The following is an 18034-nucleotide window of genomic DNA, read 5'->3' on the forward strand; positions in this document are numbered from 1 at the left end:
TTCTTGAAAAGATAAAATCTGGTGCATATATTTTTAAGCAAAGACTGGTCACATGAAGTAATGATTTGATTTAGATTTCTCTTTTGTCCATTCACTTTGCATTTTGTTAATTAATAAAAAAAAAACTATTAACAAGTATTTTTGAAAGCATTATTACTTTTCAGCACTTTTGCACTCTAGCCTAAAACTTTTGCACAGCACTGTTTATATCTAGTCTAAAATATCTTTCTTCCTGAAGTACTGATTTTAAAACTTTTATAAAAAGACAACGACGTTAAATCTAGGACTTGTCAATGGCAAGGAAATTGTAGCTAGACATTTATCTAGTATTGAACATGAAAGATAATAAAAAGTGAATTTCTTTGTTCAGAGTATTACAGCAGCAAGAAAGATTTTTTTTTCCTGCGGATGAATTATTAGAGCTAAGCTTGTGAAGCCTCACAACAGTAATAATGGTAATTTGCTGAAGTATATGTATTGGACCTTGACATCTGCAATGGTTTTGTTCATTTCTTATTTTAGATTTTCATGTTCAAACTTAGAAATTTCCCCTGACACTTACATGTACTGACTAGAAGGATTTTTGTCACTTTTAAGTATTCTTTAGATTTAATATTGTATAAAGTGTCATTTGTGTCTCGTAGATGAAAGGATATTACAAATTAAAGTGCAGTTCTACATTTAAAGTACTTGAAAGGATTATTGAAGGCAAAACTTGAAAATTAAGTTTTCCTCAGTATGTACACTACTACCCATCCTTGTAATTTCCTTCTGGTCATATACCTCATTGCATTGTTTTGCAAAGATTTTTATCTGGAGCAGCAGAATTAACATGCAGAAGTTTAGAAAATCTGCAGCATGGTCTTCGCTCCATACTGATCTTTCTGCTTGATATACTGTAAATTGCTAAGCTTTTTCAATGAGCAATCAGCATTGATAACCTGGTAGAAATTCTATAGTGGTATGAATTTATACTTAGGGCTCATTTATAAGAGGCTTTCAGAACATGTGTAATGCACACAAATTGCAGCATGCACTATTCTACATAGTTTGCTTTACATACCAGAATAATGCATGAAATAAAAGGCAGCTCTTAAACACGTCCACAATGCGGTTCAGCATATGGACCTACACATGAAGCCAATCACATCCACAATTTGTGAATGTGAGCAGCCAATTTTTTGCCACAACCTTATAAAAATGGATTATCATATTTCCTTTTGATTACAAACTGTATCAATTATTTTTATGTGTGAGTCAGCGGAGTCATATCAGTAGACTATAGACTTGTTTTAAAACTTTCAACAGATTAGGCCCAGACGTGCAGACATAATTTTAAAACAGTCTGGCCCCCAGCTGATATTTTTAGCCTCAGACGGGGCCAGCATCAAAGGCCCCTTCCCTGGCTATTAACATCAGGTCACAGCTGTCTGCCTAGCATTTGCCAGTTAGATTATATATGTCAAATTTTTTCTGTTGTCTCCCTGTAGTCTAGCCAGTACAGGCTAAGCAAACAGCTGTGGGCTGTTATTAATAGCCAGGGAACATTTGGGCCTAATGGCCCCTTTATAGGCTTTTAATATCAGCCCGCAGCGGTCTGTTTAGCCTTTGCTGGTTAGATTTTATAGGGCCAAATAGATACAATAATTGATAATAAAGCGCCAAATCAAGCAAGTGCTGGCAAGTATCAAGTATAGACCCAGGGATGGCAGGAGGATATATTGGCACAAAAAATGAGAAAGCACCCCCAGGGTATCAACTCCTGCTAGTCAGTACTGATCCTTAGAAGGTAGCAATGGTCCACATTGGCAGAAAATAATGTACATGCCTACCAGGCACAACATTATGCCCATCCAGACATATTAAAAAAAGGGGGAATAGTCTGAGCAGTAGGGCAGGTGTACATACCACAGGTGCACCACGGGAGTCAGGGAGAGAAAAGTGGGTGATGACATACACAGCCCAAGTCCGTTTTATTGTACAGAGTATTACCCATTTGATTTTTTAATTAAATGGTGATTTTCTGTTGTATAATATCCCTCACTTGTCTGAAGTTCTGTCCTACACTATAATCCAAGTCTGGGATAAATAGGTGCCAAGATGACAATGCGACCGTCCCCGGCTGAAAAGCACTGAGGAATGAGAGCTGCTGGGAGCTCAGCCTCAGTGACTAGCGGTGACATCATAGAGTTCACCGCCAGTCATTGAGGCTGCGTTTCCAGTTGGGGCAATGAACAGCCCGCAGCTGTCAGTTTTGCTTGGCTGGTTATCAAAAATACAGGGGAACCCACAACATTTTTTTTCTATTTATTTATAGTGCAGGCGCTGGCAGAATATATACTTTTGTCGACAACAGCAGGCATAGGCTGATGAGTGTAGTAGTCCCATCATCCGACGCCCATGATCGGGGGTAAACTTTTTACCTCAGGTCACAGCTGCGGGCTCATGCTGTCATCTGACAGTATGGGAACTGCAGTGCTCTGACCGGTGGTATTAATCTTACCGCTGATCAGAGGCAGTGTTTGCCTCTCTGATTCACATGAATAGGGGACCTGAACTTCGGGTATTTGCCATGCAGTCATCTGCATGACAGTGTGGTAGACACCCGATGTTTGGGCCCCCATTCCCATGCTGTCATCTGACAGCCTGGGAACCACAGCTTCTGATTGGTGTAGACTAAGCGTGTTCTACTACAGTAGTAGGGAAACAGCAAATTTCAGACTCATCTCGGATACTGAGAAAATGACAGTCAAATGAATAATTTAAGAAATTTGATTTTTTTGGCAATACAATCATCAAAATGATCACTAGTGGATAAAAATGAGAAGATCGTTTGAAATTCAAATTCTAGAGCTTCGCTGAATTTTGCCCTAAAATTTTATTTGTGGTGAATTTATTATAATCACAATACTGCCAAGGCACTAATTGCACAGAAAATATGTGTATAATACTCAGAGGTCTCTTAGTAGTGGAATGAACCCATTTTTTAGCTTTCGTTCAGACATAGCCTTATTAATGTTCAAGTTACGTGAAACTATCTGGCTAGGAAAAAACGTATGGTAACTAGTGATATCCAACAGCCTATTTAACAACACACTGCAGTATCAGGTTTTGTAGGCCACTTAAATTGTAGAAACAGTCTAAAAATTATCCCCTTTTGTTGGTAGATACCTGCCTTGTTGATGTTTATACACAGACAATTCGAACTGAAGAAGAGGTGACTTTTTCATTCTGCAGGGAGGTAAGAGGGGTATAAAAACATCACTGTTCTGTTTGGGGAGTATGAAGAGCTATATTTTTTACTAAATGAAGTGCCATTTTTCTCAAGCCGTTCAAAAATTATCCTTTTATTTAGAATTTTCTTTTTTTTTTTTGCGCTATTATTCCATTATCACTTACTCCATGACAAAATGCATTAATTCAGCATGATACACCAGTTAGCAGGTTTACACATGGAAAAGAACTTGGTGCCACCAGAGTACTATTTTTGTCGCAAGCACTCTTGTTTAATTATAAACAGCCAGTATTATTGTTGTGATGCATACTCTTGCTAAATTCAACTAGTAAAATATTTGCAAACCTTTAATCTTTCTTGTATTTTACTTAATTTTCCTATTTTTTCCCTATTTCTTTAATTATCCCTGCAATATAAAACTAAAGTGCTATTTTGCAAAGTAGTTAAATATAGTTTCAGGCCCATAATCAAATATGTGGAAACAGCATACATTATGGTGGGGTGTGTATGATAAAATTTACTTTTTAAACAGGAATTGAAAGTTAAAAAATTGTAAGTTGTAATCTTTCTTTAAAAGATTTTAAAATATAACAAACTCGGGCTTTTACAAATAAGAACAGGACAAGAAAAGTATGTATGTTCACGTCCCAAAAGCAAGCACCTAAAACATGCAGCGTCAAACCGGCAGCGGCTCCTGACCGTAGCCACGTACCCAAACTCACCCGCATCATGTCAATTTCTGTAACGGACACGCCAGTCTCCGCTGCAGATTTTGACCGATTGAAGTGTCATTATATGCGATGGATCCACATTTACTGACAACAAAAGTGCAGCATTATAACGCCGTGCTTTGGACGCAGCATAAATACGTTGTGTCCAAAGCGCTGCTGAGTGCTGATCGGTGAGGGGGGACGTATGGGCTAACGAGCCAGCTGTGAGATGTTGATTATGGCCAGGGAAAATGTTTGCCTAGTGGAACATTCCCAGGCTAAAAAAAACAGCTCACAGCAGTCGCATAAATTACGTGAATATAAATGCTAATGACGATTGGGTGAATAGGACTAGCTGACACCCAGCTCTTTTGTTTGGTGATGTCAAGGTGTCAATCAGACTTTTTCATGACCATACAAAGTAAGGAAACACACAGACACAGTGTAAACACTTTATTTGAAATACAACAGACCCATTCTTTAATCATTTAAATGAACCAATATACTCACCCCAGTTCTTAATAAAATGGCTTAAGCAATGTCCCACCAACTTTATTTAGCTCCAGAAATCATTTATTGATGCTCAAAAACACATAAAAAAACGCTTAAAAAACCACATGTAAAAATGCGTCAAAAGCGCATGTAAAAACCAAACGCTTTTTTTCTGGCAAGGAGAGACAAAAACACTCAGGAAATTTCTGCTTCAAATCCGCATCGTGGGCACATAGCCTAACAGTGAGATGACAGCTGTGTTTACATTTTTGGATTGTGGTGATTTTCCTTTTGCCTTTTTTAAAAAAATAAATAAAAGGAAAGAAAAGAAAAAAAAATGTTTGCTCATTTCAAAAAACCATGAAGCACGCTATGTGCGACATGCAAGCCTCAGTTAAAGGGTTTTTGTTTAGTAGCAAATTAGGACAGAGTGATATTAAACTTCACACTTTGTTTGCAATGAGTGAAGAATAAAAAATGCTGTTATTAAGATGCTGGTAATATCAATATCTCAGATCAATAAGTTCACAGCCACACTGACTATGCTTCTACAGCACCTCATTTTATTACTTGAATCTTTGCAATTATTATTCACTGACTAACTCTTCTATTTTCAATGTATTCAGCACTGCGTTAGTACACCACAATCAGATTTAGGCCTTTTTTTTATCCCTATGGGAATGAGCTGTGTTCACTGACATCCTATCTCTAAAATCCCTAAATAGCGCTTCTTGGCCAACCCCATCTTTTATACTGGCTGTGATAGCCCTCCTAAATTGCTCAGCTACAACATGTGATGTGATAGCTGCAAGTCACTATGGGGAAGTCCAGAAGCCCATGCCTGACATTATGAGCTCGCTGACTGGCTGCTGCAGTCTTGAACCGTGTGTGAAATGGCGCCAAGTATTTTAACTTTTTTGAAAAAGGACGGGATCTACGCTGGCTGAGGAAACAGCTGCTGATGTAGGCCCAAGGAGACACGTGTTTCACACGGACATGTGCTTTACACAGATGGACGGGAGATATCCTTCAGGAGTCAAGGACAAACGGACAATCAACTTGTAACTATTTCAGCTATTTTATGTAACTACTGCATTTATTCTTTTTAATGGACAATCCAAGAATAAATCGATACATTTTTTTATAAGAATATTGTGATATTTATTCTTTAATCAATCACATCTGATAAGAAGTCCTCTATAAAAATATACATAAATAAGTATTTTGTTTACACATACTGACCTAGAAAATCATATAGCCATGTAATTTTGATCACACATTGAATGCTGTTAATGAAAAACTCAATAAAGCAATAACAAACTTGCATTTTTCAACCCACTTGGAATTTTTCTCTTGTTTTTTTTTCAGTATAATATATGGTCAAATAAATGGAGAGAGAGTTGTTCTGGCATTCTTTTCAATGGGGTTCGGGTTCTGGTTCTAGTTCGAGCACAGGTTGGACAAATGTACAACTTTGGACTAAAGTTCGAGCTGGGTACCTGAACCTGAACTTCCACGAGTCCACTCATCTCTAGCCCTCATAGGTCAATGTTGATTAAAAATATAAAAGTTATAGCTGTTGAAAGAAGAGGAGGAAAAAAAACAAAAGTTCAAAAATCAAAGAATCGCCAAGTATTGAAAGGATCATTCACCTTGTGGAAATACCTTGTTGAGTACTGTACCTGTTCCCACCAACTTGGCAGAATCTGAAACTTCCTAAACTACCAACCTGCAGTATTTGAGAAACTTTTGACTTTGTTGCCAAGCTTTGCTGTTGATGTTGACCTTAGATGCTATCCTTTATTTTCTTGTTTACTGATAGTAAAGTTTATTACCCTCCTGGGCTGCTTCCATAAATACTTTTCATCTACCTTTACTGCCGATGGCTCAATGACAACACTGCATGCTTCCCAAATATTTTGCTGTATAGTCTCTTGTTAATATGTGTAACCCAAACTCCTCCAAGTTGTTATTCAGGCCTTTTTCCCATGACAGTATTTTAGTATCAACAGTATTAGAAGTGAACATAGGGTCTCAAGACAAAGCTCCTTTCAACCATAACAACCTTCATCAATAAACTGAAAAAGCTAAAAACTTAAGGAGCAACCAATATTGTATTGTTTTTATTCCATAAATCTATGGTACACATGAAAATAAACAACTTTGTAATGTATCTGATCAGAGAAAATTGCTTCTCTTCCTCAATTCTCTTCACTGTCAATTTAACTTAATTCAACTTATATTGTAAAAAAGTTTCAAAAAAGTGTATGCTTGTTTCTTTCACACACAATCAGAGATGGATATTGTTGCAGCAGAGGAGGAGGAGGCGTCTTTGGAGTATTGGATGACAATGATGATAATGGTGATGATGACATCAACCAGATATTATTGAGAAGGGAGGGGAGGACAACTTGAAGCTTGCTCTAACTGCGGGCCAGTTGGATTTTGCTAAATGAGCTGGTAATATAATTTCATGTGCTTATGGAGAGTCTTAATTTTAAGTCTATATGAGCCTAGTGCATCAGTATCCAAGGTTTATTTTCTTCCTGCAGAGCATGCAGAGTGCCAAAGAATCATATGGTGGCAAAGTGAGAAAGAACTCCATCAATCGAGATACCTGCATGCACCACTTGCCACCACCGCTATTGAACCTATTCCACCAACAGCGTGTAGCATCATCTGCTCCAGATCTGAACACAGAAAAAGTTGATTTTATCTCAAAGGATCTTTTAGCTACTTATCGCTTGCGCTGCATATAGCTGAGACTAACATCATTCTCCTCCTCTGAGCTCACCTCCTTGTCACCAATGTCTAGTTCCAAGGTTTTGCCCGCCACAGAATCATCAATATCATCATCATTATCATCATTCCTGATTCGGCTGATAGTTGATGTGTTGATGCTATGTGAGAAATGGCCTGAACACTTTCCCCTCCCCTGCTTCTTTCTCACATTATTTTTTTTTTACATCATCCTGCTGTGATTGAGCTAAGTGATGTTCCATTATGCACTTCCATTATGCCCTTCACTTCCTCCCCACTGATATGCTTGCCAGAGGCGCAGAAAGCCAAATGTTACCTGTGTCTGTACTCCAATTTTCAGGTCAATTAGTGCAAGCAATGCTGGTAGCGTTGCTGCTAGTCAGGGGTGGATTAAGAGTAGCAAGGGCCCCGGGCAGTTTAGAAGGTGCGGCCCCCCCCCCACACCTGATTTATCAAGTGACATGTCACATGATCCCCTGTGATAGATCATGTGATAGTTCACGGGAAATTAATTTGGCACAATATTAATTGTGCTGCCCCATCTGAGAGCAGCACAATATAGGGGCAGATACCCTGATTCCAGCGATGTGTCACTTTTTCAGCTGCTTGTCATTTTGAGAAAATCACCGTTTTATCTGCTGCAGATCTAGCAGCTCTCTGAATGCTGCGCTCTGTATAGCCCCGCCCACACCACTGATTGGCAGCTTTCTGCCCATGCTCAGTGTACACAGAAATCTACTGATCAGTGATGGGGGTGGGGTCCTACAGAACTTACTAGTCAATTACCTTCTGACAAATCAATGATGTTATCAAAACAACACTAAGCAGCCCAGTAAGTGACACATTACTGGAATCAGTGCCTCTAACCCTACCCTCTCAGATTAGGTGGCAAAAACCTGATGACAGATTCCCTTTAAAGGAGCTGTAAAGACAAAAAAGTTTGTATTAAAAAAAATACAAGCCATCTGTGAAATTAACTTTTTTTCATTGTTAATTCACATTAGACTGTATCTTCAACACTTTTGTCAGCAGGTCTTATTACAGACTCTGAATAGGGCAGCTCTCTCCCTCTCCCTCAGCAGAAAGTCACAGCATGGTTAAAAAACGGGATCTTTTATGATATTCTCATAATAAATAAAAAGTACATGCAAGTCCTCCAAACTATTTTCCGTTTCTGTATAGGGGAGGTCCTAAATCTTTCTTGTTCTTTAGTTGATCACATGTCAAAAAGGCAAAGCATTTACTATGAACTCGCCTAAAAAAATATACACTTGGAGAGTAATATCATCATCTGCATGTAAATATTCCTTGACTCTAAGGGCTCGCTCACACTGTCGTATAACACGGCCGAATGCTATGTGATGTTTTATCGGATAGGACTCGGCCCTATGTTATATTATGGGACAGTGCAGATCTGCGATTATTGGCATGAGAAAATAATCTCATTCGATATTCGGACCATGTGCACCCATACAAGTCTACGGGTGCACGTAAAACATTGGACTGCACTCGGATGTCATCCAAGTGCAGTCCGATGAACACTCACAGAGACTATGGAGAAGATGGAGAAATTAAGTTCTCCATCTTCTCCATATCTGTGCTGCGAGAGAATCGGATCACACTCAGTTGAAGCTCTGACAGAGTTTGAGCCGAGTGTCATTAGCATAATTGGCCCTATTCTCTTGCATGAGAGAATATATGGCTTAGTGAGTGGACCCTAAAACTGAATAGTAGTGACGGACAGGCACCTCACAAGCGGGATCCATGCAGCTCTCAGATGTCATGTAGGTAGGGCTTCATTCCATGGGGTAGGGCTTAATTTCAAGGTATATAAAAAAATGGACTTCAAATAAAAATTAAATGAACACAAAAAGCACTAATTGAATTATTTTTTTCGTATTTATGTTTGCAGCCCCTTTAAAAACCTTTTGAGGACCAAGGCACATATATGTCCCATAGTTTTAAACTGGAAAAAAATTTGATTGAATAAAATTTAAGGTCCTCCAAGGTTTAAGTAGGTCATAAATTCATGTGAATACTTGCTCATACAATTGCACATGCCAAAAGATGAAGAAGAACAGAATAAAAAATATGACATTAAGTGGAGCACTTACAGGTATTCAAGGTGAAAGAGACCAGCAAAGGCATCGTCTCGAATGACAGTAAATGAGTTAGAATTCAGCAAGCTGAAAATGAAGACAGCAGGTTAGAAGCGAACCAGACTTTATGGTGCTCAGAATTAGTCAAGCAGAATTTATTGACTGCTGTTGCAAAGCACTGAGGCTCCCGCAGTGAATAGATGGCGCCGTGCGGCCTCCCGCTGTGTATAGATGGCGCCGTGCGGCCTCCCGCTGTGTATAGATGGCATCGTATAGATGGCTATGTGCGGCCTCCTGCTGAGTATACGTGTATAGATGGCTACGTGCGGCCTCCTGCTGAGTATAGATGCCGCACGGCACCCTCCCCAGAGACAGCAGGAGGCCGCACAGCGCCATCTATACTCAGCGGGAGACTGCACGTAGCCATCTATACACAGCAGGAGGCCACATGGCGACATCTATACTCAGCGGGGGGCCGCACGTAGCCATCTATACACAGCGGGGGGCGCACGTAGCCATCTATACACAGCGTGGGGCCATACGTAGCCATCTATACACAGCGGGGGGCCGCACGTAGCCATCTATATACAGCGGGGGGCCGCACGTAGCCATCTATACACAGCGGGAGGCCGCACGGCGCCCCCCTGAGACATCAGGAGGCCACACGGCGCCAACTATACTCAGCAGGAGGCCGCATGCAGTCATACACACACACAAACATATACAGACACGCATAAACACATTTGAAACACAAAAATACATACAAACAGACATCACACAATGACATCTGCCCACACACACACACAAACAGACAGACATCACACACACACACCTGCCCACACACACACACCTGCCCACACACACACACCTGCCCACACACACATCTGTGTGTGTGTGTGTATAATGTGTGTGTATGTATAGTGTGTGTGTATGTATAGTGTGTGTATGTATAGTGTGTATAATGTGTGTGTATGTATAGTGTGTGTGTATGCATAGTGTGTGTGTGTATAATTTGTGTGTGTGTATTTTTTTTTTAAGTAAAAAACAAGTAAAATGCATGTGGCATCAATATCAAGACTCCAGATATAAGGGCCTATTCACACTGAATTTTGCAATGCATTCATCTCCTCTTTCCAGGCTTCTATCTAAATCCCTGAAAAATGGCATTCAGATGGGCCTTGACATAGCCATTGATTTGAACAAAGGCAAACCGAGGCTAAAGTCTGAATCTTTAGGCTCCATTTGCTCTGCTTTCAGATGTCTCATTTCAGACAGCACAATCCTGAATTTCAGGGATTCAGTTGTAAGCCTTGTGTAAAGACCTGAATGCAGTGCTGAATGCAGTGTGAATAGGTCCTTACATCCTACACCACCTCAGGGGATTGTTGTTATGGAGTATTGCCCCTGGGTGGCCCCAGTTATGACCACCACCAGGGCTCGCGGTCACCCACCCTAGCTTTGGTATTCTGGGGAGCTGGTATAATGAATATCTGAGAAGAGCCCTAGAGAAGCAAGAACATTGGACAACCAAGAGGTGGTGGCCTCAAGTCAGGTGTAGTGTTCAACAGGGCAAGACTTTCTAACCTGCCCACACACACACACACAAATATACACACACCTGCCCACACAGACACACACACACACCTGCCCACACACACACACCTGCCCACACAGACACCTGCCCACAAACACACACACACCTGCCCACACACACACACACACACACATACACACACACACACACACCTGCCCACAAACACACACACACCTGCCCACACACACACACACATATACACACACACACATATACACACACACACACACACCTGCCCACACACACACCTGCCCACAAACACACACACCTGCCCACACACACACACACATATACACACACACACATATACACACACACACACCTGTCCACACAGACACCTGCCCACACAGACACCTGCCCACAAACACACACACACCTGCCCACACACACACACACACATATACACACACACACATATACACACACACACACCTGCCCACACACACACACACCTGCCCACACACACCTGCCCACACAGACACCTGCCCCCAAACACACACACCTGCCTACACACAAATCTGCCCACACACACACATACACACACACTCACCATTCCCCGGCTCCATTCCTCCTGCCTGCTCTGTCTCTTTTCCGGTGCAGCACTGCAGGCCGGGGCGCACTGCGTGACGTCACAGCTAGGAGACACAGCTGCGCACAGGGCCGTGTCTCCTAGCAGTGATGCGGCCGTGCCAGCACAGGGAAGTTAACTGCTGCAGTGCTGGCCTGGCCGATGAAGAAGTAGCGGCGGCCGCTGCTGGGGGAGCGGTCCGGGCCCCCCCATCCCGCCACTGCTACCGCTATGTGCCGCGGCGGCCTGCACATATAATGAGGGCAATCCGGCATTAGACACCCCACCTGGAGCCGCGGGCCCCCTGCCGGCTCGGGGCCCCGGGCGGTCGCCCGGATTGCCCTCATTATAATCCGCCTATGCTGCTAGTAGCGGCTCCCACTTTTTTGTATGTGATATGTTTTTATTAGTGATGAGCGAGTATGTTCTGTTAATCGTTCGCTGAGTATGCTCAGGCGAGCACCGAGTAGTTACAGCTGCTCAGTGTTATGTTAAAATCACTCCCGTGTGCGCATGATTTGCGACTGTTTGATAGCTTTATTACATGTGAGGAATGTCTATTTCTTACACATTCCTCACATGTATTAAAACTGTCAAACAGTAGCAAATCATGCACACGGGAGTGATTCAAACATATATCACCGAGCACACTGTAAATACTCGGTGCTCGCCCGAGCATACTCGGCGAAAGGGTTAACAGAACATACTCGCTCATCACTAGTTTTTATTCTATTATGTTACCACATTTGTTGTCCATGGCACCTTTTGGTTTAACATACAGTTTGGACACAAGTATAATATTTAATTCATGTTCAAAAAAGTGTTACCACAAATCTGCTAGGCAGGGTCAATGCAACAGAGAAAAAGGCAGAATTGAACAACAGTCTGAGCGCAATATCGATAAGGTGTGTATTTGTCTCCAATTTAACAATTTCAATAGGTGCAAAACAGGCCTGCACAGTTAAATGTCTCGATTTACTATAATTATGTGAACAGGGTCAAAACTAATAACAGTGCAGAAATACAGCATCACAACCATAATCAGTAAACAAATACATCACCTCACACCAAAATCAGTGCATAAACACTGCATCACAACCATCATAATTACCTAAGTACATCACCAGAGCAATCATTATTGCATAAATATATCACCAAAAGAAATATCAGTACATGAATAGATCACCAGAGCCACTATCACTACATGAATACATCACCTTCAGTATATGAATAAATTGCCAAGATGAGTACAGAAATAGATTGCAATATCAGGTCAGCCCAACATACAATTGTTTCATATGAATTAACAACTCCTCATCACAGAAGAAGTAATCACAGAAGAAGTTACCAGGTCCCTCACCTCATCTCTCCCTACTACCTACACCAGTATTCCTATTCCCTCTCACCTCCTCCAGTTCCTCTCCCCGGCTGTTACTTCCCACTTTGCTAAAATATTTAACCTCTCTCTTTCATCTAATAACATTCCTCAACTTTCAAACATGAAGCTACAACCTCACTGCTAAAAAAAAAACATTCCGACCAGAACTGCTCTGTCCTGGAAGACAGGAGTACAAATTAATTTTGCATTTTACATGGTCTCTGAGCCAGTTGTCAGTTTAACAACTGTCTTTGTGAATGGCTGAATCCCACTCCTAGGAGGGTGGCAAAATGTCACATTAGGTGGCCCAACAGTGCCTTCCTTCTTGCTGTGCCTGGAACAAATACCACCACACCTAACCACTCCCCATCAGTTTTTCCCCTATGTAATGGAAAGATTTGCAAGTTTTCTTTTTTTTTTAATCTACTCTCAGTTTTGGCTTAAATATACCTAATACTTTGGGGGAATTGCTCATCTTTAAGAGACTACCCGAACATGGAGTCTTATTTATAACACATAAGGATGAGTATATTGAAGGGAATTTGAATGATTTTTTCTGAACTTTTTGGATTTTAAATGAAATAAAGATTTGTTTTTAATTACCCCCTCAGAGTTACACCCAGTACACAAGGCAGGAGAAGTGGTACTATGCAGTGTATATATACAGAATAATACAGATACTGAGAATTACACCCATTAAGCAGGACAGGAGAATTTTTACTGTGCAGTATATATATATATATACAGTTATATGAAAAAGTTTGGGCACCCCTATTAATCTTAAGCTTATTGTTTTATAAAAATTGGTGTTTTTGCAACAGCTATTTCAGTTTGATATATGTAATAACTGTTGGACACAGTAATGTTTCTGCCTTGAAATGAGGTTTATTGTACTAACAGAAAATGTGCAATCTGCATTCAAACAAAATTTGACAGGTGCATAATTATGGGCACCTCACCAGAAAAGTGACATTAATATTTATTAGATCCTCCTTTTGCAAAATAACAGCCTCTAGTCGCTTCCTGTAGCTTTTAATGAGTTCCTGGATCCTGGATGAAGGTATTTTTGACCATTCCTCTTTACAAAACAATTCCAGTTCAGTTAAGTTTGATGGTCGCCGAGCATGGACAGCCCTCTTCAAATGATCCCACAGATGTTCAATGATATTCAGGTCTGGGGACTGGGATGGCCATTCCAGAACATTGCAATTGTTCCTCTGCATCAATGCCTGAGTAGATTGGGAGCGGTGTTTTGGATCATTGTCTTGCTGAAAGATCCATCCCCTGCGTAACTTCAACTTTATCACTGATTCTTGAACATTATTGTCAAGAATCTGCTGATACTGAGTGGAATCCATGCGTCCCTCAACTTTAACAAGATTCCCGGTGCCGGCATTGGCCACACAGCCCCAAAGCATGATGGAACCTCCACCAAATTTTACTGTGGGTAGCAAGTGTTTTTCTTGGAATGCTGTGTTTTTTTGCCACCATGCATCACGCCTTTTTGTATGACCAAACAACTCAATCTTGGTTTCATCAGTCCACAGGACTTTCTTCCAAAAGGAAATTGGCTTCTCCAATTGTGCTTTTGCATACCTCAGCCGACTCTGTTTGTGGTGTGCTTGCAGAAACGGCTTCTTTTGCATCACTCTCCCATACAGCTTCTCCTTGTGCAAAGTGCGTTGTATAGTTGACCGATGCACAGTGACACCATCTGCAGCAAGTTGATGCTGCAGCTCTCTGGAGGTGGTCTGAGGATTGTCCTTGACTGATCTGACCATTCTTCTTCTCTGCCTTTCTGATGTTTTTCTTGGCCTGCCACTTCTGGCCTTAACAAGAACTGTCCCTGTGTTCTTCCATTTCCTTACTATGTTCCTCACAGTGGAAACTGACAGGTTAAATCTCTGAGACAGCTTTTTGTATCCTTCCCCTGAACAACTATGTTGAATAATCTTTGTTTTCAGATCATTTGACAGTTGTTTTGAGGAGCCCATGATGCCACTCTTCAGAGGAGATTCAAACAGGAGAACAACTTGCTAGTGGCCACTTTAAGTAGCTTTTCTCATGATTGCATGCACCTGGCAATGAAGTTCAAAGCTCAATGAGGTTGCAAAACCAAAAAAAGTGCTTTAGTAAGTCAGTAAAAAGTAGGTAGGAGTATTTAAAACAAGAAAATGATAAGGGTGCCCATACTTATGCACCTGTCAAATTTTGTTTGAATGCAGATTGCACATTTTCTGTTAGTGCAATAAACCTCATTTCAAGGCAGAAACATTACTGTGTCCAACAGTTATTACATATATCAAACTGAAATAGCTGTTGCAAAAACACCAATTTTTATAAAACATTAAGCTTAAGATTAATAGGGGTGCCCAAACTTTTTCATATAACTGTATATATATTTATATATATATATATATGTATATATATATATATATATATATATATATATATATATATATATATATATATACAGTGGGTACAGAAAGTGTTTAAACACCTTTAAATGTTTCACTCTTTGTTTCATTGCAGCCATTTGGTAAATTCTAAAAAGTTCATATTTTTCTCATTAAAGTACACTCTGCACCCCATCTTGACTAAAAAAACAAAAATCTAGAAATGTTTTCAAATTTATTAAAAAATAAGAACTGAAATATCATATGGTCATAAGTATTCAGACCCTTTGCTCAGTATTGAGTAGAAGCACCCTTTTGAGCTAGTACAGCCATGAGTCTTCTTGGGAATGATGCAACAAGTTTTTAACACCTGGATTTGGGGATACTCTGCCATACTTCCTTGCAGATCCTCTCCAGTTCTGTCAGGTTGGATGGTGAACGTTGGTGGATAGCCATTTTCAGGTCTCTCCAGAGATGCTCAGTTGGGTTTAGGTCAGGGCTCTGGCTGGGCCAGACAAGAATGTTGTTCTGAAGCCACTCCTTTATTATTTTAACTGTGTGCTTATGGTGATTGTCTTGTTGGAAGGTGAGCCTTCGGCCAAATCTGAGGTCCAGAGCACTCTGAAAGAGGTTTTCATCCAGAATATCTCTGTACTTGGCCTCATTCATGTTTCCTTCAAATGCAACCGGTTGTCCTGTCCCTGCAGCTGAAAAACACCCCCATAGCATGATGTTGCCACCACCATGTTTCACTGTTGGGATTGTATTGGGCAGGTGATGAGCAGTGCCTGATTCTCTCCACACATACCATTTAGAATTATCACCAAAAAGTTCTATCTTCATCTCAGACGACCAGAGAATCTTATTTCTCATAGTCTGGGAGTCCTTCATGTGTTTTTGAGCAAACTCTATGCAGGCTTTCATATGTCTTGCACTGAGGAGAGGCTTCCGTTGGGCAACTCTGCCATAAAGGCCCGACTGGTGGAGGGCTGCAGTGATAGTTGAATTTGTGGAACTTTCTCCAATCTCCCTATTGCATCTCTGGGGTTCTTGGGGTTCTTCTTTACCTCTCTCACCAAGGCTCTTCTCCCACGATTTCTCAGCTTGGCTGGACAGCCAGGTCTAGGAAGACTTCTGGTGGTCCCAAAATTCTTCCATTTAAGGATTATGAAGGCCACTGTGCTCTTAAGAACCTTGAGTAATGCAGAAATTCTTTTATAACCTTGGCAAGATCTGTGCCTTGCCACAATTCTGTCTCTGAGCTCCTTAGGCAGTTCCTTTGAGCTCATGATTCTCATTTGGTCTGACATGCACTGTGAGCTGTGAGGTCTTATAAAGACAGGTGTGTGCCGGGCAGAGACGCCGTTCCCCTAACCGCCGTGGTCCAGGTCCGGCTTCTTCACGCTTCCCTGCTGCTGTGGGGCGCACCGTGCGCAACGTCCCGGGCACTGTGCTTAGGGCGCGTGCTCCCTCCCTGTTAAAGGGGCCATGCGCTGTCCTATAGAGTCCCCGGTCAATGGCCGGAGGATTCCTCCTATATAAGGCACCTCCTCCAAAATGGAGGTGCCTGTGCAAGGTTGTTGCTCCGTGTGCTTCCTTTTGCTTCAGCCCTCCGGTCCTGCTGCCTGTCAGTTCTGCTCGCCAGTCTGTCTAACAGTTCAGCCCGCCAGTCTGTCTAACAGTCCTGCTCGCTAACCTGCCTTGCCCACCAGCCAGCCTACCTGGAGCACCTGCCTGTTACCTGTCGTGCCCACCAGCCTGCCTACCTGGAGCACCTGCCTGTAACCTGCCGTGCCCGCAGCCAGCCTACTTGGAGCACCTGCCTGTTACCTGTGATGCCCACCAGCCTGCCTACCAAGAGCACCTGCCTGTTACCTGTCGTGCCCACCAGCCTGCCTACCCGGAGCACCCATCTGGCTGTCTGTCAAACCAGCCTGCTTATCTACCCGGACCACCTGTCAGCCTTCCTGCCGTGCTCATCCGCTGTACCGGTCAGTTCCTGCCATCTGTCCCGTGGGAGTCACCTGCTCTCACACAGGGTCGGTCCCAGAGTGGCACCTGGTCCGCCTGCCCGGTCCCTCCCTGGTTCATGGAGTCGACTAAGCCACCATGTGACCTTGGTCAAGCCTAGTACTTCGTCATGCCCCTCTGGTCCCTCCTTGCACCCAAGCACAGAGGTTCCACCACCCGGACTCGTAACAACTCGAAGTAAATCAAACTTCTGTGAAATCAAACTATCCACTAAGGAAACAACACTGATTGACAATCAATTTCACATGCTGTTGTGCAAATGGAATAGACAATAGATGGAAATTATTGGCAATTATCAAGACACACTCAATAAAGGAGTGTTTCTGCAAAAGGGGACCACAGACCACATCTCAGTACCAATGCTTTCTGGCTGATGTTTTGGTCACTTTTGAATGTTTGTTGTGCTTTCACACTCATGGTAGCATGAGACGGACTCTACAACCCACAGAAGTTGCTCAGGTAGTGCAGCTCATCCAGGATGGCACATCAATGCGAGCTGTGGCAAGAAAGTTTGCTGTGTTTGTCAGCGTAGTTTCCAGAGGCTGGAGGCGCTACCAGGAGACAGGCCAGTACACTAGGAGATGTGGAGGGGGCCATAGGAGGGCAACAACCCAGCAGCAGAACAGCTACCTCCGCCTTTATGCAAGGAGGAACAAGAGGAGCACTGCCAGAGCCCTGCAAAATGACCTCCAGCAGGCCACAAATGTGCATGTGTCTGCACAAATGGTTAGAAACCGACTCCATGAGGGTGGTATGAGGGCCCGACGTCCA

This window comes from Phyllobates terribilis, unplaced genomic scaffold, assembly GCF_046119375.1.
Source record: "Phyllobates terribilis strain yellow unplaced genomic scaffold, ASM4611937v1 Scaffold_11__3_contigs__length_659146591, whole genome shotgun sequence".
Taxonomy (NCBI): domain Eukaryota; kingdom Metazoa; phylum Chordata; class Amphibia; order Anura; family Dendrobatidae; genus Phyllobates; species Phyllobates terribilis.